Raw genomic sequence first — 26,174 nt, 5'->3', positions numbered from 1 at the left:
TCATGATATTAATGGAGTATGCTGCTTGCAAACATATACAATCCCTTTCCCCTTTGCAAGCTTCAATTCAACTGGGTACGTGTTACAATGTTACCACCAAAAGCAAACTAATTAGTTGGATGACCTATTGCAGTGTATAACACGTGCCTTTAGGATAGACATTTTAGTTATTAAACTTGAGGCAAAGGCTCAGTTGTGTTGACTATAATTTTCAAAAGTAAGTTGAAGAACAATTTGTAGCAGAGTAGATTAGAGGAGAAACATGCAGCACATCATGAAAAATCACAGTGCCACTCCGAACACCTGGAAAAACGAATTGGTACTAGAGCTGATTTCACTTTACCTTAAAGTTTTCCAATTCTTACAAACTCTCCCTTTATTGTGCAGAATGAGAACAGGATGTCAGCTACACAACTCAAGAAGTGGAGAACAGATTTGAAACCATCCTGTTTAGGTGATGTGAATTACACCCTAAACGGCACCATTCATGTCCATTAGTATCTTCTACTTAGAAAGTAAAATCAACATCAATGACTGGCTTTGTAACTTTTGTTAACTTTGACTGCATGTCTATGCTTGCCTGTTTTAAGTTCCTTTCTCTCCTTCTCACCCTATACCTACTCTGTCTTCCTTCCTCTGTCTTTGTGCTGTCACCAAAAGGTAAATGTAACAGTGGAACAGAATTTACAGCCCAATAAAAGGCTGATTTACATCATTTTATAATAATATTCTAATTGAATATAAGCTGCCTCTGGCCATTGACAGGCGACATTCTTCTGCCTTGCTCTCTGGAGCTCTGCGGTACTGTAAACAAACAATGACGCCCAATTCAACCAGAACAGAAAAATAATGAAGTACATCAGCTCCTGGGCTGACAGCTAGTGATACGGCAGCAGATTTATGGCTCCGAAAGCTAAAATTAGCTAATAATCTCTGGCATCTAGCCTACATTCCCAACATTTTTTTGGTCTTATGAATGACCCTGCATTATTAGAAGAATTTGCCATTTCCCTTACTATGTTCAGATAAAATGTGTGAATCTGCACCACTTGTGTCCTGAAATGAACTTATTGTCCAATTTCAGTGAGACAAGTCTCATTTTTCACGACACGCCTCTGTGTGAGCGCACTGTAACATAATGATAAAAACAATGCTGGAAATTTAAACTTGTTGTCGTTGTAGCCTCGAGTGTCTCCAGTAGACAAGTTGGGAAAACACATTAGCAGACAATGTCAGAAAATAATAAAAAAAAGACATTTATTATCACTTTTACTGCAGTTATTTTTACGTGAGCTATGATGAACTATGATAAACGCCCTCAGAAGAGGGTCTTAACTCATCATTTGTTCCAGTCAGTAATATTGTGACTCCTTCCTAAAATCTCCACCTCCTGGTTTGTTGCTTGTTTGTAATTTGCTTTCCATTGTCACCACCACCACATTCTTACTCATCCTCGTGTTTGTTTTTCTTCGTCCTAATCTTTTCTCATAAACGGCATCTTAGCCTGTCTCGTCTTGCCTTATGTGTCACTAGCTATGAGCTGGGTTGTGACACAAAAAAGAAGTGTGCATGTAATAAAAAAGGATGCAGGTCCTGCTGCATCTCTACACGTCTAAAGAACTGGTTTACCTATGCTGTGACAGATCCGCCTGCCCTGATTGGATTTTGTGTTAGCAGGTACAAACTCCTGATAGGCGTAAGATAATAACAGTGATTTAGCCAATATGTTTAGAGAGTAGCAAATACATATTCGGCATATCTTTGTGTTTGTCCCATGGGGCTTATGAAAAATTAATATCAAGTCCCAGCCTGAATTACTCAAATATCCTATTAGATTTCCATTCTGGCCACATATAATGGAATGTGGATGACGGGTACCACTTCATTGAGTCCCACTTTAGGCATGCTGATTTCATTTTTAATCAATAATAGATCAGAAATTACTCAACGCATAGCTGACTGTGTGGTATGCAAATTGCACCAGTGATAAAGCACTTCAGGATGTGGTAACTCTACTGTGGTATTTGTGCATAAAATTCATTCAGTCGCTCTTCTTCCTGGGGCTACATCTAAACACACCTGCAAGTGATTTCTAAGAAATGAAGCCCTTGAGAAGTTGAGATCCGAAAGCAATGCAACTAAAAAGGCATCCCATCGGTCCCATCCTGGGAAAAACAATCCCTGAACATCTCTCTCTCTCTCTGTCCCTCCTATATGCTTGTATATGACACAGTTGTGAGACTGTAGGAAATTGTCTTTAGCAGTTCTCGGCAGCTTCCCCACTTTGATGACAGCATGACTGGTGGACGCAATGAGGGTGGGGTTAAAATGTCAAGACATTATTCTCGTCTGTCCCTCCGCAGCTCCCATGAGCAATTACATCAACCTTCACCTTGCACTAAAGCGTTTGGTGTTTAAACAGACATTTACTGCCACCGGGGCCCTGTGATTCATCTGGAGGGGTTACAGGACTGACATCCTTTTAAACACAGCTCGCCACAGTGAACTGGTGGCCTCTGTGGGGTCTTGATGAGTGCTGGAGATGTTTGAAAAACATTCTTACCCACCAGTCTAGACAGAGAGCAAGACAAAGCAGCAGTGTGACTAAATTGTTCATCCATTAGAAGCACTTACACACGCTGACAGATGCAAAAGTGCAAGTCAAAGCTGTAGAGTTGTTTGTGGATTGGGTATAAAGTCAGTGGGAACTTTTCAAAACAATTTCCACCTGCTCAGGAGGGTTGGGAAAACGTATTGATGGGTTAAAGGAGTTAAAATGTGCTTCCAGCATGACCCATGAGAGCAGCGAGCAGGTAAGAAAAATAATCCTAGAAATAATCAGTTTCACTCCGAGGCTTTTTTCTTAATCCTATTAATCCTGTCCGGTTTTAAGATTATATTAAAGCTAGAACATGAATAATATAGACTTTCCCCTCTTTTATATATGTTCCTGTAATGTCAGATGACCTTTTCTTTGTCATCTGTAGTTTGTGTTATTCTAGGTCCCCCCCCCCCCCCCCCCCACACACACACACACACACTGCTATAAATACATTAAGAGTCAGGAGCATCTTCCTTTCCACGTCTGAGGACAGCACAAAAAAAATCCCCCCTCTGTGAACGTGTGCGCGGCAGCGCGTATGAGAAGAAGGGGAGACTTCGCCCGCACCTCTATCAGTCTGCCCTGCATCTTTCCACCGGACCGCAGTAAAATAGGTGTTTTCTACAGAGAGGGTTTCACAGGTACGTTTGTTTGGAGGAGCACCGCACAAAGCGCGATCGTTCCCTGGCTTTTTCCTCCGCGCTCGCTCTTACCTCAGCCGCAGCCCGTAAGTGGGATGCGGGATACGCAGCATCACCGGTGCCGTTAGAATAATCCCAACAGATAAACCTTGCAGTTCAGCGGGCCTATCAGATTTTAAGGCAACTGGTTTTCTAAAGGCTGAGCAGGGAGAGTAAAACTGCTCGCTGGTGTGTGTGGGGGGAAGAAAAAGACACTGCTTTTCTCCGGGAGATAAAGTGAGGAAGGATTTTCCAACTAACGGGGATGTGGCTGTTTTTCCACTGTCCTATAAAGCGGGAAATGATTTGGTCATCCAAAGATCAGATTTAAACTGGACTGCTCTTGATCTTATCAGTAACGCATTTTATCTGCCCGTTTATCTGCCCTGGGAGTCTCCGTGGTGGAGGGAGACGCGGAGCAAGATCCAGAGAACTATACAGAGGGAAACTGAGTTACTCTTCAATTACGCTTTTTCTTGCAAATTGACGTATTTCTGGGCAGCGGACGTAATGCAAAAGTAAGGGAGAATATTGGAAACGCAGACAAGACGCAGCACAGGTAAGGGAAACTGCTTATTAAGATGTGAAGAGAGCAATATATGCAGCAACAGAAACCATTCTTAACGGGTTTAACGGCAGTTGGGGGGGGGGGGGAAGCAAGAAGCTGTAAGATGCGGCAACGTATGACTAAACATTTAATGCTGCTGGATCTGTAGATCAGAAGTTAAGGCACGGACTATTCTGTGGTCACTACTTAAACGGGGGGTTTAACCTGTCTGATACCAAATACTTGAGCTGGCGATTTGTACCCTGTGAGTCTGTATGTTACTGGTTTTAATGAGCCAGTTGCGTTGGTGAACTGGAGCCTAATTGTTGCACGCTGGGCTGAATGGAAACTGTCCTTGTGCAGCAGTGACTTGAGAGCGCGGCTCAATAAGCAATCAAACATCATTTGCTGGATACGAGGCAGAAGTCGCAGACGTTTCAGTCGTGACGAATGACAGGAGAAAGTATTCACTTTAAGTGGGCTGATTCAGACCAAGTGTTAAATTCACCAAGGGTGTGATCAATAGGCTGGCTGCTCTACTCCAGTTAGATGCTGATTTATGCTCTTTACAGACTTGGAGTGATATACTTGTACTCGTTCGTTTTTTTTGTTATTGTTTTATTTTTAATTACACGGGAATAAAGAAGGGACGGATGAACGTGAAGATGAAATGAGATACACAGAAGGAGATGGCTAAAAAAACACACGCACTTATTTTTGGCTCCACCTTGTGGTTCAGCTTGGTGCCTGAGTTTGGCTCTGCCCGTAGCATCCTCAGACTTTTTATGTTATTTATAGCATGATGGTAGAAAAATCCCTGACTTATTATAGTCTCTTATAATTAATGTGATGTGCAGTGATGCAGTGCTTAATGGAAATGTGTGCTCGGTGTGACCAGAGATAATGGCGGGTCACAGTTACAAACAGGGTAAAAAAGAGCTGTTTTGCTTCTGTCCATTAAAGACTTCACAGTCTCTTCGTGTCACAAAGACAGGCGTCTATTTTCAATTCCACAGGTCTTGTGTTATGTGGCTTTGCCTTCCACAGCATCAATGCAACCCATTGAGAAGTAATTTATGATAAATTGTACTTTATTTTCTTTTAAAAATATATCATTTCTGCTGAGCTTTTTTTTTTTTTTTTTTTTTTTTTTTGCCATTTTGCAAAAATAAAATAGTTCCTGAGAACTTGATTGGCAGGCACAAGGTAACCACCTGTTTGTGCCAGCTGATGTTTGCATTTCTGCAAGCTCAAGTACTTTTTTGTTGATCTCAGAATGAGTAAATGCTTCATCCATAACCACAAACTGCTTAGCTGGCTCTCCCTCTTGTTATAAGTCAGATATTTGTGCAACAGAATCAATTTCACGTTCATAATTTTATCTGTAGCTTGGCAATTCAAGTTCACGGGATTTGGATGCCAAGTGCTACAGCTGATGCCTGAAAAGAACACTTTAGTTTGACAGCCCATAACCGGGCTTGTTGATACTCTTGGAAAGGTTTATATGTAATCACAAACTGGGTACATATGAACTATTTATTGTGCTGCAAGTTATAATTCAGATTTTGTTCCAAGCGATATAGTGTTTGGGGGCAGACAGTCATACAAATAACTGGTCAGTACTGCCAGGTAGCTAAATTATACATACACATCCACCCTAGACAGGTTGCCAGTCTGTCACAGGGCTGACACATGGAGAAACAGAAAGAGTCACCTCTACAGCCAATTTAGAATCACCAACCTTAACTCTTGCACATCTTTGGACTGTAGAAGGAAGCACACAGGAGTACAGGGAGAACATGAAAACTCCACACAGATTGCTGTATATCACTTACTGTACAAAACTCTGAATCCACTGTGTGTTTTTCTGTCCAGGTATGCTTTTACTGCATAGCTGTGTGTTTGGGATTGTCATGCTGAAAAAAGTTTGTCACAGTCTGGCACTTTCCAGATGGTATTGCACGGTGGATTCAAATCTGATGGCACTTTTCTTTGTTCATAATTCCACCAATTTGAAATGTAGCACTCGCCACGATTTGCATGTGGCCGTAGTCAGTCACTGTTTTACCTTTCTCCATACCCCCGTCATATAACAATTGACAAGAATTTGAACTTAAAATTTCAAATTTGGATTCATCACTCCATGAGACCTGTTGCCACTCATTTACCGGTAGTCTAGTTGTTGTGTAATTTGGCATACTGCTGCTTTTTCTCCATTTCCCTTTCTTAAGAATGGCTTGTTGACAACCACCCTTTCACTGAGACCTGATGAAGCTTAAGTGACTGTATCGGGTCTGATTTTTTCTTATGGACATGACTTTTAGACACTATTCATCTGCTCCAGATGAGATGCCTTTTTTTGTTCTTGAATTATTCACAGTTAAGTGTTAAGTGGCTTAAGAGACAGATATTTCCTCTAAAAAAGGTCAGGTGCAAGGACTGAAAAAGGAAAAAACTTTGAAAAACATTCAGAAATGTTGGGGAATTACTGCTCAAGACCGCTTTAAAAAATGACAAAAATGTATAATTAGAAGTAATGAGAGGTGGCTCAGGATTTATTGCACAGATAACGACTGTCAAACACATGTACAAACCTTTAGACACTGATCTTCAGCTAAAATAAGCATTTATTAATGTACTTGGATTATAAACCTTCACACTTCATGCAAGTTCCACTCCTAGGCTTGGGGTATAGCATTTTCTCTAATTTGCTGTGGGTTTGTATCATTAAATCAAGCAGGACATGTTCAGGTGCTTTCAGCAGAGTATGTGTCATTTTCACCAAGATTATTTGAACACTTAAAAGTGTGGGTGATATGCACATTTTGTTTGAAAAGCTTACTCCATTAGGCTAAATTTAGGAAAATTATGTTCAGCCTTCAGAATCAGAATCAGAATACTTTATTGATCCTTGGGGGAAATTATTTTGTACTGGAGATGTATCCCCTCATCACCTGCAGACTAAAAGTTCAGTGTGAATCTAGTGAGTGTATGACTGCCTATTCGAACTTCATTTTAAACCCTAATGACTAAATTAGCCGCAAGCATTCTCCTGGGCTAATGCTAATATTAGCCGCAATTAGCATCTCGCTAAGCATTTAGCTAAATTTAGCAGCAAAGCTGCACATATTCTGACTACAGTGAATTTCATATATATAATTTATATGCTACTGTGGAAGGTTGTTCATTTTATCCAGTTTGTTTTTTATTGCCAAAACAATGCTAAAAGCTTTTAGGGATTAAAACAACCAACTGATGTTCATTAATTGTTGTTGTTTTTGTTTTTTTTTAACTGCCCTCTTATGCATACAAAGCAAGCTGAAACAGCTTCAGGTCTAGTGGAATTTATTTTGAGATAATCTTCTCACATTTCACCCTCACCTCTTCCTTTTAATCTTCCAACACTGCCAAACTGTATTCCTTTAGCCTCATATGCATGAAAAGCAAGCATATGTTGGGTATAATTTTGTTATGACTTGGCTTGGTAGGACTTCAGTGGTGCCTTTAATTCATTTAAATGTCTCCATTTACTGTTAAGCTTAACTATCCACCTGTGACAGATTAAAATAAAAAAGAATTCAGTTTGGTTATATCCAACCCAATTCAGCTTCAGGTCTCCACAAACCAGGTTTTTCCAGGTCCCAGAACAGCTGCACAGGAGTGGCCCACAGGTAAAGTCTCTGTCACAGATGTTTGAAAGTGGGTGGGAGGATTCCACTTGGATTCTCACACAGATGTGGATTTCTATTTTTAGTGTCGTGGGTTAAGGCGCGATGGTTCTGTTTTTGTGTCGCACCAGGAGAAGGTGTGCATGCTGGTCAATTACACAATTTTATTTGGTCAAATTCAACTCCTCTGCTTGCGTTTGTAAATTTCATGGCTGTGCTTTATGGTTTCATTTCTGAGATGGGTGGAGTGCAGCTCACTTTACCTCTCGCTGGCTTCTATTTATTTGTTTGTGTTCTCCGGAGTTCGCTTGTTTGCGGCGGGGTGCGTTACAAAACAGTTCCAATGATTTTATAGCGCACCGCGGGGCAGTTTACAGCAGTTTTTCAGTATATTTTGGGTCTACATTGGTCTTTTGTTGCGGTGGAGACACACTGCAGACCTTAATTTTGACTTTTTACTGTCGATATATCTTATTGTTTGTTATGCACTTATTAATAGCTCTCACATTATCCATTTTATATGCATACCTCCTGTAATTTATGTAACATTTACAGCTGGGCCATGAGCCACATTTTTCTCACAGACTGTTATTCGCTGACCTCTAGACTAGGATAAGTGAATTTATGCTCTAACACGGGCTCCAATTACTGAAAAGCCGCCCCGGTTAGCTGCAGCACTGATAATACTCTAGAAATTCCTAAATTAAGAATTTTGTAGTGATGAATATTTATGACTATGGTAATTCAAGGGCCTTCATTTGCTACAGCTTTTTAAAGGGTACACGATTACTAGCAAAACAAATAATGATTATTATGGTAGCAGTGCTGTAGAGGGAAGGGTGAACACCTCATTTGCAGAAACAAGAGCCTGCTATTTATTGAAATGTTCATTGTAATCTAACAGATGAACACGTCGGCACAAATGGATACAAATTCTGCTGAGAATTATTGTTATTGGGTCGGTGAGAGGTCAGGCAGAGGAAGGAAGTACAGCATCTACTAAAAAATTTATTATCGTCAATTGGTGACCCATGTTTTTAATTTTTAAGAATTTCTGCTTTCACACACTGTGGTCAGTCAGTGTTTATATGGACAGTGTTTAAATCTGCTGGGATGCTTGTGTTTGCTGTCCTTGTTAGATACACAAGTTCATCTCCTTGTTAATGCAAATATCTGATCAGCCAATCACATGGTGGCAATTCAAAGCTTTTAGGCACATAGACGTGGTCAAGATGACCTGCTGAAGTTCAAATTGAACATCACAATGGGGAATGGTTGTTAGTCTGAGTATTTCAAAAGATGCTGATCTTCTGGGATTTTCCTGCACAATCATCTGTAGGGTTTCCAGAGGATGGTCTGGAAAAAGAGAAAATTTTCAGTCAGCTGCAGTTCACAGAGGTCAGAGGCGAATGACCAGACTGCTTGGAGCTGATAGGAAGGCAACACTAACTCAAATAACCACTAGTTACAACCAAGGTATGCAGAAAAGCATCTCTGAATACACATGTTCAGGCTGGAAGCAGATGTATTAAACAGCAGAAGACCACATTGGGTGCCACAGCTGTCAGCTTAGATAGACAATAGAAGGTTGTCCAACTGATGGGTCTTAATGTCTGTTGACACATTCGTATGGTAAGGTCAGATTTTGCTAAAAACAACATAAAAGCGAGGATCCATCCATCCTATGAGGGATATTTTCTTGGCACACTTTGGGGCCATTACTACCAAATGAGAATTGTTTAAATACCCAAGTAATCTTTTGACCATGTCCGTCCTTTCACGACCACAGTGTGGCATTCTTATGATGGTTGCTTGCAGCAAGGCAAGGCAAGGCAAGGCAAGGCAAGTTTATTTGTATAGCACAATTCAACAACAAGGTGATTCAAAGTGCTTTACAGAGACATTAGAAACAAGAACAAATAAAAAGCATGATTTAAAATTGATTAAAACAAGCAAATAAACTAACTAACTAATTAACAAACAAACAAACAAACAACAGTATATAAAATCAAAACAGATAAAATCAGAACAGTAGATAAAATCAGTAGTTAAATGTAAGTTTTGAAATTTAAGCTTAAAGTGTGGATTTGGTGCTTTATTCAAATGCAGCTGAGAACAGGTGAGTCTTCAACCTGGATTTAAATAAACTGAGTGTTTCAGCTGATCTGAGGCTTTCTGGGAGTTTGTTCCAGATATAAGGAGCATAAAAGCTGAATGCAGCTTCTCCGTGTCTGGTTCTGACTCTGGGAACTGATAAAAGACCGGATCCAGATGACCTGAGGGATCTGGATGGTTCATACTGGGTCAGGAGGTCATTGATGTATTTTGGTCCTAAACCATTCAGAGCTTTATAGGCCAGCATCAGAACTTTAAAGTCTATCCTCTGACGGACAGGCAGCCAGTGTAAAGACCTCAGAGCTGGACTGATGTGGTCCACTTTTTTGGTCTTAGTGAGGACTCGAGCAGCAGAGTTCTGAATGAGCTGTAGTTGTCTGACTGATTTTTTAGGTAGACCTGTAAAGATGCTGTTACAGTAATCAAGCCTACTAAAGATGAATGCATGGACTAGTTTTTCCAGGTCCTGTTGAGACATCAGATCTTTTATCCTTGATATATTCTTGAGGTGATAGTAAGCTGACTTTGTTATTGTCTTAATGTGTTTTTCTAAGTTTAGGTCTGCATCCATCACTACACCCAAATTTCTCGCCTGGTTTGTGGTTTTTAGATGTATAGATTGAAGTTCTCTGGTGACCTGTAATCGTTTTTCTTTGGCGCCAAAGACTATTACCTCAGTTTTGTTTTTGTTTAGCTGGAGAAAATTGTGGCACAACCAGTCATTGATTTCCTCAATGCATTTACCAAGAGCCTGTACAGGGCCTCGGTCTCCTGGTGACATTGTGAAATATATTTGTGTGTCATCTGCATAGCTGTGATAGTTTATTTTGTTGTTGTTTATAATCTGTGCCAGTGGGAGCATGTAGATGTTAAACAGAAGGGGTCCCAAGATGGAACCTTGGGGAACTCCACATGTGATACTTGTCTGCTCAGATGTGAAGTTACCTATTGATACAAAGTATTTCCTGTTTTCTACGTATGTTTTGAACCAGTTTAGTACAGTTCCTGAAAGACCTGTCCAGTTCTCCAGTCGTTTGAGTAATATGTTGTGGTCAACTGTATCAAATGCTGGATAATACTCTTTGTTAAAAAGCTCAAATCATCTTAAACTGGTTTCTTCAGTGTGACAATGAGTTCATTGTACTCAAATGGCCTCCACAGTCAACAGATCTCAACCCAAGAGCACTTTTTGGATGTGGTGGAACGTGTGACGCTGTCATGTCAATATGGAGCAAAGTCTCTGAGGAGTGTTTTCAACAGCTTGTTTAATCAATGCCATGAAGATTTAAGGCAGGTCTGAAAGCAAATCTGGTACTGGTATGGTGTAACATAAAACTATGAGTAACTGTTGTTCAGTGAAGTGAGGGGTATCACAGATGTTTGGGTATTCATTTTCATTTAGTTTACAGGTGTGTTGCATACTAGAGCAGGGCGATATGGCCAAAAATATTTATCACGATATATATTTGAAAATTTGCGATAACGATATAACTGACGATATAATTGATGCAAGACAAAATACAACTCCACAACATTACTAGTGCAAAAAGACAACCTTCCTTTTATTTTCACTTAAACAAGAAGCTGGTTTTTATGTACATTAAAGCTATATAAAAATTTAACAGTGCGAATACAAATTCCTTGCTGAAAGTTTAACCAAAAGGCATTTCCAGTAGAAATGGGCTGACATATCCTGAGCATAACCATGTATAATATCCACTGAAGGTAAAAAGAGGTGCTTTGCAACATTAAACTGCAGTGTGCAGTACATATTTTTCGGACCATAAGGTGCACGGGATTATAAGGCACATTAAGCGAAACAAGGCAGTCAGATAAATCAAACTTTATTAAACTCATTCTTCTTGCTTCCTCCACTTCTGTACCATTGATTCATTAATGTTGAATTCTCTGGCAGCTGCTCTATTCCCATGTTGTTGCAGTATATTAATGACTAACCTCGTATTATGGATGGATTATCTCAGTTGTTATGGATTATCTCAGTTGTTCTCCTGACTGAAGTTTGGTCCGTTTACAGCATCCTGCCATGCGATTGCATTTGTCTCTAACTATCAGGCACGTTAACTTTTATAAGTGGAAAAGTGTTAGTGTTCGTCCTCCAGCTTCACTGTTTATGTTATGCTAACATAGCTGTGTCGCTAGCGATCACGTAGCACATCATTATATACCAGCTAGCCCAACTTCAGTAACCCTACAAACGTCACTGCTGTTTAGTTTCCCGTCTTCATTTATGTTGGAAGTGATAGCAGAGCTGTACGTTTGAATTTATTCAGAAATCTCTCAGTCAGAACATGCTATATCATGCTTGGGTAACTAGCGAAACTAGCGAGCTAACTTCCGCTAGCTTCCTGCTAACTTCTAACTCCGTTAAATGTAATAAATTTTGTTTTCATGGATGCCTGGAAGTTAAACTTCATAGTTACACCTGGTAAAGCAGCAATGCTGATCGTTTTATTAAAGATGAAAGAATTTAGACAGTTTTTAAACTCTCAGTGATGCTGCAGTGTTGTTTGACCTGAAGGTTTACGGAGTTTAGGACCCAGATTACTCCCAGATTTAAGAGCATCTTAGTCCGACAAATACGACAATAACGACGGCCGCTTGCATGTTCTGCAAAAAAATGTGCTTTGTTGTGTATCTGACGGACAAACGCCAAACCAGTTCCACATCACTGAAGTTGCACCATTTTTACAAACCAATTCTGGTTCATTTGTTTCACTCAACAATCGGCCATGTGCGTATGAAAACAAAGGCACTGCGCATGCGCGTTTTACTCCCATTCTATCGCGATATTTCATTTTCCTATCATTGCCTAACATTATACCGGTATTACCGTGAACGGTATAATATGGCCCAGCCCTATTGCATACTGTAATTTTATACATGACCCAGCCCTCATGGTTTGTTTGATGGTGCTTTTGAGGTCTTAGCTGATTATGTTGAAGGTTAATTATCATCAGGTACTCTCTGCCTCTCAGTGAGGGGACAGAGTGACAATCATTAGTCCTTAACAAAGTCTCTTTTCCTGCGAGTAGGAAGGAACAGCGCTGTCGTGCTCTGCATCTGCCTCACTTCATTTAGTCTTCACTGCAGCTTGCTCACACACACACACACGACTGAATGCTCACACATAGTTGGTATGCATTAAATATGCATTTAAAACAAAAGAAAAAAAAGGTTAAATATTGTCTGCCAGCTGAGGAGGCTTCCTGTTTTCATTCTTGGAGCCATGGGTCATGTTTAGCATATTCATTGTGCTAATATGGCTGGTGGAGTTGCTCACTCAAGGTTACATTAACAATGTCCTTCTCATGGTAAACACAGCATTCTAATGGCACTCAGGTATTCCTCTCCACTTTTCTAATTTCCACCCATACTAGTGAGCAGTAGTCAAGGCACTCACCTCAGTGCTTTTGAGTATAGATCCACAAAATTATTGAAGTTGGAGAAAAGTCACTTACCAACTACTTCTAGTACGGTACACTGCCTTTTTCCAGTTTCTAGTTTTTTTTGGACTAGCTTCCCTCATTTAGCTTCTCTCACTCATCATTTTAAGTTAAACTTTACTCGGGCTGAGAGCAAGGTTAAATTCCCATTTTGCCGAACTTGATCATTCAAACTGACATTTTCTCTTTATGTGTGACAAGATGTATTTTGCTTAGTTTTGCCGTCTAATGTTCTTCTTCAAACAAAGCAGAAGCTGTGATAATTGTTTGTTGAAGTGACTAACACAGGATCTTCTACTGAAGAAACATCGATTTAAGGTTTATTTACAGAAAGTGGTGTAAAAAGATTTCTTCAGATTGATATTTTTTAAGCTAGTGATCATTGGTCAAAAGGGACAGAATACCCTGGACAGCACATCAGCTCAAACTAGTGAGGTTTGGTCAGAGATTCAGAGGTTTGGAACCAAATAGATTTGTTGTTATTTACTTACACGATACACCATAATGGAAGTATTAAACTCTTGTTTAGCCTGTGAGTAAGCCAACTTAAAGAGAGAACATTATTGATGGTGTCATTGATCTCTGTGTGTTAGCTTACAGAACAAAGACAGCTCTCCAAGCCAATATACACTTTGTCTTGTAATTACTAAATCTAACTACTTAAGGCACTTTGGAAAGTTTTGAGGTTAATCTTAACTTTGTCACCTAATTTCAAAGAACAACAACAAAAGTACAACACAATCAGCTTTCCAAATTTGTAACTTCTAAAATCATAGCTTTAGGCCTTAAGATTCACTTGACAATATGAAACCTGGTGGTTATTTCTCACTCTTTCTGACAATTATTTCTGAGATTGTCTTTATTTTGTCATCCAAGCTCCCACCAGACAGCACAGACTTAATTAAGGTAATAATAGAAAGTCAAGATTTAGTCAAACAGATTTATATTCTGTCAAAACAAAATCAAGGTCACAGTTAGAACAAAAACAACTATAATAGACAAATTTTGCTGCCAGGGCGCCGGAGGAAAGCCCAATTTGCAGCCACCTTTGCAGGGATCAAAGGTCATCATACTGAGTCACATTCTGTAAGCGTGGAGCCTTCAGCTCAATTTCATGGACTTTCCAAGTGAATACGCTGGAAAAAGCAATGAATCTTTTAATTATGGCTCACAACATGCTGTTAACTGCTGTGTAGTGAGATTTTATAGTGAAATGAGAATTGTAATTATAGATGACATAAAGTAATTAGGAGGAAACAGCTTGTGAGTAGCCTAGTTCATACAGTATCCTATGATTGGAGATTTCCATCTATACTTAAAAATACAACACCTCTCTTACTCATACTACACAACTGTCTGGACACCTTTCTTGTGTCTGTGAAGACAGCAATCATTGATTTTTATACTATGCCCTTTAGATGTAATCTCTTTATGCAAATTTTCTAACAATGTATACTGTGGGTATACATTCAGCCCTATTTTAAAAACACCTTAGTGTTTCCCTAGCTTTCAAGCGAGGGGAGACAAAAGACAAACGTTATTTGAGTCGATGAGAACTCGATTGCTTACTGTAAGTTCAATAAAAGTCTCCCAACAACAGATAATCTAAAACAAAAGCAGGACAGACGCCGGCCCCAGACGTCTGAAAGTCTGATAGCAAAGCACCAGCAGCCCTCCTGCTGTGTTACAGCTGAACCACTCATCAAGCACAGGAGGACAGGCTTTGACCCACGATTCATTTAAGAGGCGGAAGAGGGATAACAGTTGTTATTAACCCAAACGGTCCAGTTTTTATTGATGCAGAACACAAAACACTTAAATTACAGAACATATAAAACTCTTTTGTCCACCTCCTGTGGCTTCCTGTGGCTTTGACGGAATAAACGAGAAAATACAAATGCACAAAGGTTATTTTTTGAATATTTTCATTTTTGTTTATCGTTGCTGTAAGTGATTCTTCACATTTTCCAAATGTGGAGTCTACACAGTAAATAAAGAAGGTGTTGTACTATTTGTATCGCAGCCTGTGTCTGTGCATTATGCTTGTAATTGGTGGCTAGCATGGATATATAAACACAAACTTGCTGTTGGCAAACTTGCTTGCTTTCTCTGCCAGCGCCACTAGCTTACTTTACTTACTTTGAAATCAGAACTGGCCTTTTTTTAAAGAAACTTTTATTGTTTCAAGTTGCTAAATGTTAGAAATATGATCAAATGGCTGGGGCCATAAAGTGTTTGCATGTTCTCTCTATATCTGCATGGGTTCTCCAGCTTCCTCTCACACTCCACAGACATGCTATCAGTGGGGTTAGGTTGTTTCACTGGATTTACATCCTATAGGTGTACCCAGTGAGTGTATTTTCTAAGCTAAACCTTTAGCACACATTCCTAGGTTTCAAATAAGTCAATCGCGAGCCATGCTTTCTGTTGATCTGTTTGCTTGAATCTATCTATTGGAAAGATTTCTATAAAGCCAGACGAATGAATAAATAAACAGTGAAACTATATAATAAAGAAAAAGAGTTATAGAAGGAAAAGTGCTAAAGAAAAATTTCTGAGTATATTGTGAATAAATACTAGGCTGAGCAAACACGGTATTACATCTGCAAGGGCCATTTGCGAGGCGCTGACAAGAAAAAGTGAAGTATGATTCATCGTCTCGTTGCGTTCTCGATCAATTGATGGATTGGACAGGGGAGCCCAACTCTCCAAAGTTGTGAAGGTTAACCAGCTGCCACACATCCATCGTTTAGCCTTTGAAGCCTTCACGCAGCAACTAGTGAAAGTCAAAGACATGCCATTTACTCGCATGCTGTTGTACTCAATGGGGTGTATGCACAAGGCGTTTGACAACCTCAGAATACACGCAAGATAAATCCTCCTTCAGATTCTCCTCAGCGTTTTCACAATGTAACAGCAGGAAACGCTGAACATGAGAGACCTACTCTAAAAACATAATCATTAGGGATAAAAGCTGAACAGGCTGCACAGAAATTTAGGGTTTTTTTTGCAGAACATTTCTGTTCTACTCGTGTCTTTGTGGCCCAGCTGCAGCAATGCACTAAAAAGTGCCATTTCGTGTATGTATCTGTGCATGCACTTCACTTAACCTTTTCTATTTAATCAGTTTTCTTACAACAGTTTGCCCATCTGTGAGCACAGTGTGACTTTGAGAGCAGTGTATCTGTCTGTCTGTGATGATCCATATCAACTGCGCTGCTTGTCAACTGTTTAGACAGTGATGAATGAGATGCAGAATATGTGCAAAGCAGGTGGCCACAGATAAAACGCTTTCAAGAATCGAGATCTACCTGTTGTGAATAGGAAGGAGAAAACCTGAATGGATACAGCTCATTTATATGTGTGTGTATATATATGAAGTACTGCCACAGTTTTTACATCCATAGCAAGCTAGTTCTAAATCAAAGTTTAGATCAAAGAGTGTGTTTCCTAACTAGGAAGTCGCAGGAATTCAAAGCTATAACTGTCAACTTCATTGCCTAAGTTAAATGAAGTGAAAGAATTACTCTGCAAGCGTTGATTTCATAGGCTATGACAACTGTGGGTGGCAAACCCAGTCAGTTGCAGCCATTTAATAAATGTTAATTCAGTGAGTTGGCTCAAGTACAAACTGCAAATATTGGCTGTCTGGTTATTGTACTCTCAGTCAGAGCACTAGTTACTGATTGTCAATACGAAATACGTGCTCACTATCATTTTGATTATTATAAATAGATGCTCTAATTTACTCTCTCTTTATATTAGTTATTTGTCTTTATTAGTTTTAATAGTAGTTTTATTGTCACTTCTTTTTATATATACTGGTAGTTATTACTTCTTATTTTCTCAGTCTACTTTCCTTGTGTGCGTGTTTTTTGACACTTTCTTTCTAAGCAACAACAAAAAGAAAAGTCGGCGTCATGGTGTCCACCTGTTCCCCATTAGCTCCCAATCAATGCTTTGTATATATAGCCTTTTATTTTCCTGCATTCTCAGGTTTTGCTCAAGTTGTGTTTAAGTACAAGCCGTGCTAATTAAAGCTCACCATTTATTTGCATTCAGTTTGTGTGTGCATTCTCATTAAACATAACAATTGGTCTCTGTCTAGGTTGAGGCATCCTAGTGTCAACGAGCACCTACGAGGAATTTTTAAAATAACCTTTTACATCAGGAAGCTTTTAGTCTTTTTATAAAACCTTAATGGGAGTCATTGGAGGACAGTATAAAGGCTGTGTATATAGTAGGTGAGTCCCTACACTACACTACAAAGCAGAATTTAAGCCTTAAATTTAAGCCCAGGTTTTGAGTGTCATAAAGGTGCTTTACTTTTTAATGGGGTGCCATGGTAACTGCTGCAAACCTAACCTTCTGCAGGCTAGGTTTGAGATAAGAGAGTATCACTGTTCACCAAGCAATCGTTTCTCTGAAAAATACTGTCACTGTTCATGGAAGAATAGAACAAGATGATAAATCGTTTTTAGAGACTGTCAAAAGTTGTCTTTCCCTTGATAAGGTTTGGCGAGAGCATTCTCAGGAGCAGTTTTACATCTTGCTTTTTTAGTGTTGGCTATAATTAATAGTTTATTTTCCTATAAATAAGCTTTCAAAAATGCAAATACTTCTCATGTAAAATGTACTTACAGGTGTAAATGATGTTTTTGTAGTTATTATTTGCTGTAGTTGAAAGACAAAATGCTAAAATTATCGCCATGAAAAACACTTTATTTATGTAACTCATTGTTATCACTGCCCCATTATAAAGACACAGGAATGAATATGTCTAATAACAGACACAGTCAGGACTTTTTTGCTTTTCTTTACAGACTAAATTTCTACTTTTCTAGTGATGCTGACCAAACCGTGATTCCCGTGCACATACATTAATATGGAGCTGTTCCCATCGCAGATATTCACGCATCATTACTTTGGCTGAAACAGCCGTGGTGTGGTATATATTATGTAATCCACCTCTTCATATGTTTTTTTCCAATTTTCCAACTTTATCTTTGTAAAAATATTTAAATCTACTGCCAGTACAGCTGTCCGTGTTTGTGGTTGCTGCCGTGACAGCCCCATTTATTTGAATGCTTGGTGTATTGAAAAGCTCTGGGTTGATAAATCAAATAAAAATGACCTTAGGGTGACAGCTTAGCAGAACTGCCGGTGTTGGGGTAAGAGAAGTCAAATGAACCTCTCAGTGAGGGTTTTGTTTCAGCTTTTATCAACTTTTATTATCAGATTTAATTTTATATTTATCTGTTAAGGTTTTCAGTTAATAAACTGTCCGTGGTCTCTTAAAGCTGCCTCCTCAGCTTTAAACATGGCATTGAAAAAAGTTCATCCAGACCCTTCCTGATATACTAAAGGCCCAACTCAAAGCCTTCTTTTATCTCTAAACTATTCTAAAAGTTGTTGGAGCACAACTCAGGAAAGTTTTGCAGAAGCATAATGTTCTTGATAAATTTCAGTGAGATACATTACACTTTAAGTCTTCCTTAAAGTCTCGAATGACCTAATGTTGCCTGCAGATAACGGTGACTGCTCAGTCCTTGTTTTACTGGCCCCAAGCTAAGCCTCTGCTACCGTCAACCATCAGATTTTAATTCACAGGATTTCCGGGCCAGGTCTGGATTAGCTTACTTTGAACCTTTCCAACCTTTTTAAAAAAAAAAAAAATCTGATTTGTCTGTCTTGTGATGTGGTGTCCCACAAGGATCTCTTTTTTCATTATATATTCTCCCATCAGGTCATGTTATCAGTAGCTTTAACATAACTTCTCATCATTTGCATGATGAGGACATTCAACCATACCTTTCTTTTAAAGCCTCATGAACTGAATAAATTACCTATTCTAAATGCAATCAACGATTAGACTGCAAATAACTTTTTGCAGCTCAAAACAGACAAAGACAGCATCACTACCCAAGTCAGACTGAGATTGCAGTCTTTTTCTTCCACTATAGATGGTAATGTGCAGAACCTTGGGGTCATTTTTGATCATTTTTATGAGATTTGATTCTCACATCAAGATTTTAACCCACTGTTGTTTTTGTTTGATCTAATAAATACTGCTAAACCCAAAACATGAATTGGAGATGCTACATACTTTCATCTCTTCACATTTTCGATTATTGTATCAAACTCTTTTCATGTCTGATCAAAGTATCTATTAATCACTTCCAATCTGTCCAAAAGGCTACTGCAAGGCTTCTAGCTCCCATAAATCATCACACGTTATCACATAACGCTTTTGCACTGGCTAAATGTCAAGCTTAGATGTCATTTTAAAATTTTGTTTTTCACTTTTACTGCCTTCTTGGGTTGGGGCACCAACTACATTATTGAATTACTACACCCCAGTACTACAAGCCGGACTCTTAGCTCCTCAGATATGGGCCTTATGATACATACCTGATTTAAGCTGTGCATAAACAAATACCCCAAAAGCTTAATGAACTTTATAAAAAAAGTCATAAAAAAAAAAAAAAAAAAAATAACTCTGAGTTACTGTTGCAGAAAGTGGTTTTACGAGCGACTAAATCATAGGTTGTACTTTTCACACACTTTAATTTTTCACACACAGTTTCATATTGTTAGTCTGAGGTTGTATTTATGTAATTTTAAGACCTGGTAAGGACCCTTTGAATTAACAGAGAGAGCACTTTCTTTTCTTATAGCATGGAACATCTGAGTTAGAAGAGAGATGAAACCTAAAACAGATAACTTAATTCTTAAAGAAAAAAAAGAACTTACTTAGATTGAGGTTAGAAGGGCAGTCTTCTTTTATTTTCACTCTTAAGTCCTCATGTACTACTCAGTGGCATGCAGTGTACAAATTAGATGGCATATTGATCATTTTCTTTCAAGGTAAACTAAAGCTGTTGCATTGACCTGGGCAGTATGCAGTCATTTATTAACACAGTGTCACAAAGCTCTTTAGGTCACTTTAGTTCAGGATGGATTTCCAAGAGCACGTCTATAACGGGTTCAGAAATGGCCTGAGACACTCATAAAGAAGGAGAGATGCATAATTTCTCTTTGTGCCATGCTGAGCCAGATAAATGGCTTTCTTGTGTTAGCCTCATCCTCATTATTATGCTACAAGGGAAGTTAGATTTTCACTACTACAAAACAATAACACATTAAAGTTGGGAACCAATAAAGGACATACAAGTGGACTGAACAAATCTTGCAACACTTTTTTTTGAGGTAATCATCCATGATTAACCTCTAATTTCACGGATGGCTTAAACTGCCAGGGATTTGTGTTTGAGATGAGCACGGTGTGGTGTCATTTGCATGACATGGGGCAGGGATAGCTCAGTAGGTAAAGTGGTCGCCCCATGATCGGAAGGTAGGCGGTTCGAATCCACTTAACGGCTACCCTGAGGTACCCCTGAGCAAGGTACTGTCCCTACACACTGCTCCCATTACACGCACTATGATGTGAGACAGAGTCGGTAAATAGTACAATATCGCATTACATTAATATTTATTCAGGGAAAACTCAAGTTTTCCACTCCAGGTCTCAGGCCTGAAGACTATCATATTAATATATCTCTGTTTGACTATGTTTCCCAATGGTGCATGCAGAAAATGAACATTGTTAGAATTGATCCTGGTACATCATTCCTAAAGCTCCCCATCTTGTGAACCAGCCCTCCGTGCATTCCTAATTCCCCCTCTCCGACCTGTATGCCAGCCAGCTCGGCTGGCAGCCTTGCACTTCACTTTGATTTGTGAATGTGAATTTTATCAAACATCAATATTATCTTTTGAATCATATCCAAATGGGTATTTTATAGTGCTGCAGACAAGAAACGTGCTCTCTGCTTAATACTCTGTTCTTCCTCTTATTGCCAGACCACCTCCTCTCTTAAATTCTTTAAGATGAATATTAGAAGTACACTTGCCTTTTTTGTTGGCCACAGCAAAATAATCGGAGTAGTATACTGTATATTTATTGTGTTGCTGTTATTAAAGTCCAACCTGTTGTCTTGGAAGCCGTTCCCAGTAGAGTTGGATGCTCCATGCAGACTGAGGGAGACACCGGTGCACAATAAATTCTTCAGGCCCATTTAATCCATAGGGGTAAAACAAGCAAACAGCAACAACAAAAAAACCCCTTAGATCAGGTCAGGTCCTACTACTAAAACTAAAACTAAAGCTGAACATGGTGATCTTAAGTACACTGCCATTCTTGCGGTTGCTGTTCTGCAGCTCATTCATTGCCTTATGCTGTGAATACATGGGGCACAACTGCATTGGATTCTAGACCCGATGTGACCATAGGAGCTGATCTCATCCACTCAATACTAAGCTTGCAATTCCACATGCAGCAGGAGGGTGGGAAGTCAGACTAAGGAACTGCATAATGAACCTGTCAATTTTCAAAAATAAAAGACCCCATGCAGAATGCAGCGCTCTTAAAATGCTCCTGGTGTAACGTGAAGCTGTGCAAAAGATGGACCAAAACTCCCTTGGAGACACGATGTGAAAAACATACATCGGAACGATTCCTGGTGTTATTCTCCGTTTTGCCTCTCTTCCCTCCTTCGATCTGATTTCCATTTCGCGAGTTTTACTGTTTCAATGTCTGTAGTTTCACGTGTCCCTCAGGAGAAATGCTGAGTGACTATGCTTTCCAGGTTTCTAACCCTAGCTATATCTGGTTGCACGGTGGCGCGCCCTGCACAGTTTTATTTTCCTTCTCTCTGTCTGCTTCCTTCACTTTAATTTCTTTCAACTCTCCTCTGCCTTATCCTGGTTTTCCTTACAGATTTGGGCCTCACTTGTTTGCCACTAATCCCCTCACCCCCAACCGGACACGGTAGATGGTTGCCCCTCCCCGAGGCCGGTTCTGTCTGAGGTTTCTTTCTTCTGTTAATAGGGAGTTTTTCCTTCCCACTGTTGCCAAGTGCTTGTTCAAAGGGGGTGGTTTCATTGTTGGGGTTTCTCTCTGTTATTATACAGTCTTTACCTTACAATATAAAGCACCTGAGGCAACTGTTGTTGTGATTTGGCGCTATATTTGGCGCTAAACACACACACCCGCCCGCTCACATCATCTCACATCATCTATAATTGACTGAGACAGGACTCTCTTCCAGACACTAAACCAAGGAACAATGTACATTTCAAATTCCTTTAATTTTAAACATGTTTATATTGTCTATCCTGTAAAATAGTCAGATGTCTATTCATATTAATGTACAGAATTCACCTGCTTGCTGCTACTACTGCACATTCACCCTGTGTGTGTGTGTGTGTGTGTGTGTGTATGTGTGTGTGTATATATATATATATATATATATATATATATATATATATATATATATATATATATATATATATATATATATATATATATATATATATATATATATATATATATATATATATATATATATATATATATATATATATATATGAGCAGCTGGATAGCGTAGTGGTTAGACTACACGCCTTTGGAACAGAGGATCGCAAGTTCGATTCCTGCCTGGGGCGTCTGTATCCAGTAAGGGTCCTAAGGCTAGACCCCCTATGCTAAGCAAGCCTACCGCAGACATGAGCGAGACAGATAAATATGAAGGCATGCCGGCTCGGACGTCGCCCGGATCAACAAGGTCCGCGTCAGGTGTTGAGGAACCAGGGCACCCTGACGAAAAGTGGGCTACTGGAACAAGAAGGCATCGGTGGAATTGTTGGCATTGTTGGAATGCTACTACGCAAGTAACCCTGGCGGAAGGGGCTACATGAATAGGATGAGGGACCTATGGATTCTTCGATACCCAACATCCACAATGACGGCGAAACAACTAGTAGCTCAGTGTTCCAACATTCGAAAGAAGGGACTGCTCTCACAGCTAGAGATTGACGAGGTACAACACAAATGCTACGGCAAGGAGGAGTCAGGACGCCAGGTCATCACCCCCACCCGAGATTGGGTACATAGCCCCAAGTGTGATAGGAGAATGGCCAAGCTTGAAACCTGGATCCCCCGTAGCCGGTTACCAAGATTACGTGAAGTACCCTCAGAAGGTCTGCTAGATGATGTTAATGCAGCACTACGGGCAATACCTACAACCACGATTACCGACACTAACAAGCTGATCTACAATACGGCAGCAGTGATCAGTGAGATGCTTGGCTACAAGTTGAACAGCCACAAGGGGCAGTACCCTCCATGGAGAAGGAGGCTAGAGGGCAAGATCAAAGTAGCACGGAGAGAGGTTAGCCAACTAACGGAGTTGCAGAAAGGTGCGACGAATAAGGTGCCTAAGAAATACAGCAAGCTGTCCATACCTGAGGCCTTGGAAACTGCCAAGCAAAGACTCACAGCCTTGGCCAGCCGCTTGAGGAGGTACACCAGAGAGATAGAAGGCAGGAGAATAAACCAGCTGTTCTCCACAGAACCAGCAAAGGTGTACTCTCAGTGGCAAGGGCTGGAGACGGAGCAATACTGGAAGAGCATATGGGAGAAGGATGCAACCCATAACGGCAATGCTCAGTGGCTAGAGGATCTGAGGGCAGACCACAGCGACCTCCCTGAACAGGGTCCAGTAACCATCACAGTGGCAGATATCCAAGAAAGGGTCTCCAGTATGAAGAGTTGGACAGCACCAGGGCCCGACATGGTTCACGCCTACTGGATGAGGAAGCTAACTGCACTCCACGAGCGTCTGGCAGCACAAATGAACCAGCTGCTAGTTAACGAGAGACACCCGGAATGGCTAACTGAAGGCCGGACGGTCCTGATCCCCAAGGACCCCAAGAAGGGACCGGTCCCCTCCAACTACCGACCAATAACCTGCCTCAGTACTACATGGAAGCTCCTGTCAGGCATCATATCGGCTAAGATGAACAGGCACATGGGTCAATACATGAGCGGGACACAGAAAGGAACTGGCAAGAATACCAGAGGCGCAAAACACCAGCTACTGGTAGACAGAACAATCAGCCGAGACTGCAAGACCAGACTGACCAACCTGTGCACTGCCTGGATTGATTACAAGAAGGCCTATGACTCAATGCCCCACAGCTGGATACTGGAATGCCTAGAATTGTACAAGATCAATGGGACCCTAAGAGCCTTCATCAGGAACTCAATGGGGATGTGGCGTACAACACTAGAGGCCAACTCCAAGCCCATAGCACAAGTCACCATCAAGTGCGGGATCTACCAAGGAGATGCTCTGTCCCCACTGCTGTTCTGCATAGGCCTGAACCCCCTCAGTGAGATCATTAACAAGACTGGCTACGGATACCGACTACGGAACGGAGCAGTTGTCAGCCACCTCCTGTACATGGATGACATCAAGCTGTATGCCAAGAGTGAACGAGACATCGATTCACTGATCCACACTACCAGGCTATACAGCAATGACATTGGAATGTCGTTCGGACTGGAGAAGTGTAGTCGGATGGTAACAAAGAGAGGGAAGGTAGTCAGAACTGAGGGGATTGAACTACCAGAAGGCAACATTGCAGACATAGAGGACAGTTACAAGTACTTGGGGATCCCGCAGGCGAATGGGAACCATGAAGAGGCCGCTAGAAAAGCTGCAACCACCAAGTACCTGCAGAGGGTCAGGCAAGTCCTGAGGAGTCAGCTGAATGGTAAGAACAAGATCCGGGCCATCAACACGTACGCCCTGCCCGTGATCAGGTACCCTGCTGGGGTAATAGGCTGGCCAAAGGAGGAGATAGAAGCCACTGACATAAAGACAAGAAAGCTCCTTACCATGCATGGAGGGTTTCACCCCAAGTCCAGCACCCTGAGGCTGTACGCTAAGCGGAAGGAAGGGGGCCGGGGACTGGTGAGTGTCAGCACCACAGTCCAGGATGAGACAACGAACATCCAAGAATACATTGGGAAGATGGCCCCAACTGACCGAGTGCTCAGTGAATACCTCAGGCAGCAGAAACCCAAGAAAGAGGAGGGAGACGAGGAACCATCATGGAAGGACAGAGCCCTGCACGGTATGTACCACCGGCAGATAGAGGAGGTGGCTGATATCCAGAAATCCTACCAGTGGCTGGACAAAGCTGGACTGAAAGACAGCACAGAGGCACTAATCATGGCAGCACAAGAACAAGCTCTGAGCACAAGATCCATAGAGGCTGGGGTCTATCACACCAGGCAAGACCCCAGGTGCAGGCTGTGTAAAGATGCCCCAGAGACAATCCAGCACATAACAGCAGGGTGCAAGATGCTAGCAGGCAAGGCATACATGGAACGCCATAACCAAGTGGCCGGCATAGTGTACAGGAACATCTGTGCGGAGTATAACCTGGAAGTCCCGAGGTCAAAATGGGAGATGCCCCCAAGGGTGGTGGAGAATGACCGAGCTAAGATCCTGTGGGACTTCCAGATACAGACGGACAAAATGGTGGTGGCTAACCAACCGGACATAGTGGTGGTAGACAAACAGAAGAAGACGGCCGTAGTGATCGATGTAGCGGTTCCGAATGACAGCAATATCAGGAAGAAGGAACACGAGAAGCTGGAGAAATACCAAGGGCTCAGAGAAGAGCTCGAGAGGATGTGGAGGGTGAAGGTAACGGTGGTCCCCGTGGTAATCGGAGCACTAGGTGCGGTGACTCCCAAGATAGGCGAGTGGCTCCAGCAGATCCCGGGAACAACATCGGAGATCTCTGTCCAGAAGAGTGCAGTCCTGGGAACAGCTAAGATACTGCGCAGGACCCTCAAGCTCCCAGGCCTCTGGTAGAGGATCCGAGCTTGAAGGATAAACCGCCCGCAGGGGCGTGCTGGGTGTTTTTGTTGTATATATATATAATGTTCTTCCTCTACAGCCCCCCCCTCAATTTTTGCACATGTCGAGGAGCGTGTCAGGCTACATTTCACTGTGTGTTATACTTGTATAACTATGCATGTGACAAATAAAGAACCTTGAACCTTGAACCTTCATATAAATAAAATTGAATTGAATAGAAACTGATCAGTTGCAGCTGATTTCAGCCTGTCTCCCGAAGTGTAGTCAAAAGTGTAGAGCTGTGTCTTCATCAACACACACCTGTAGCTTTGTGCAATTTGGCTATTTCTGCTAGGTCCACTTAATGTACAGCATATGCTAT

General features: G+C 40.9%; 1 protein-coding gene across 1 annotated transcript in view; it reads left to right on the top strand.

Annotated features, from left to right (window-relative positions):
- The first annotated feature begins 3,178 nt into the window (after positions 1–3,178).
- grik4 (glutamate receptor, ionotropic, kainate 4) overlaps positions 3,179–26,174 on the top strand; it is a 364,478-nt gene continuing 341,482 nt past the window's right edge. Inside the window, exon 1 of the mRNA XM_085429452.1 lies at positions 3,179–3,841. The gene's annotated coding sequence lies outside the window, so the exon portion shown is untranslated. The remainder of the gene's footprint in view (positions 3,842–26,174) is intronic.

Source organism: Rhamphochromis longiceps, linkage group LG14 (assembly GCF_057381845.1).
Source record: "Rhamphochromis longiceps isolate RC_006_pf linkage group LG14, R_longiceps_female_GT1.1, whole genome shotgun sequence".
Lineage (NCBI taxonomy): Eukaryota > Metazoa > Chordata > Actinopteri > Cichliformes > Cichlidae > Rhamphochromis > Rhamphochromis longiceps.
The sequence above is the reverse complement of the archived record's forward strand: the minus strand, read 5'-3'. Positions and strand labels throughout refer to the sequence as shown.